The sequence below is a fragment of the Nothoprocta perdicaria genome, unplaced genomic scaffold (assembly GCF_003342845.1).
Source record: "Nothoprocta perdicaria isolate Ctin4 unplaced genomic scaffold, notPer1 scaffold_11, whole genome shotgun sequence".
Taxonomy (NCBI): Eukaryota; Metazoa; Chordata; class Aves; order Tinamiformes; family Tinamidae; genus Nothoprocta; species Nothoprocta perdicaria.
The window spans coordinates 774,684-775,197 of NW_020454205.1; positions in this window are offsets into that span (position 1 = coordinate 774,684).

Consider the following 514-nt stretch of genomic DNA (forward strand, 5'->3'; position numbering starts at 1 on the left):
GCCTGCCCTTCAATCCCCATTCCTTCCTTCCTGGCCTGCCCTTCCTTCCCCTTTCTTCCTTCCTGGCCTGCCCTTCAATCCACATTCCTTCCTTCATGACCTGCCCTTCCTTCCCCTTTCTTCCTTCCTGGCCTGCCCTTCAATCCACATTCCTTCCTTCATGACCTGCCCTTCCTTCCCCATTCCTTCCTTCCTGGCCTGCCCTTCCTTCTCTCTTCCATCCTCCCTCTCTCCTGGTACCTATTGAGACACTTGCGCCAGGGTGTGAGACCCCAGATCTCCTTAACGGCCAAAGGGAAAGGGAAGGGAAAGGAAAATAAAAAAGCAAAGGACAAGACGGAGGACAAGGGTGGTTGTTCTGTTCCTCTCCCCTTCCCGTGGGGTCTGGCCCCTCGGGCTGCAGCACCCACATGGGGGTACTGCATAGGGATGCAGAACAGTGAGGGCCACAAGCAGCCCATTTCTTTTCAGCCCCATGTTCTCTGTGCATAAAAAATAATAGTAGAAAAACAAG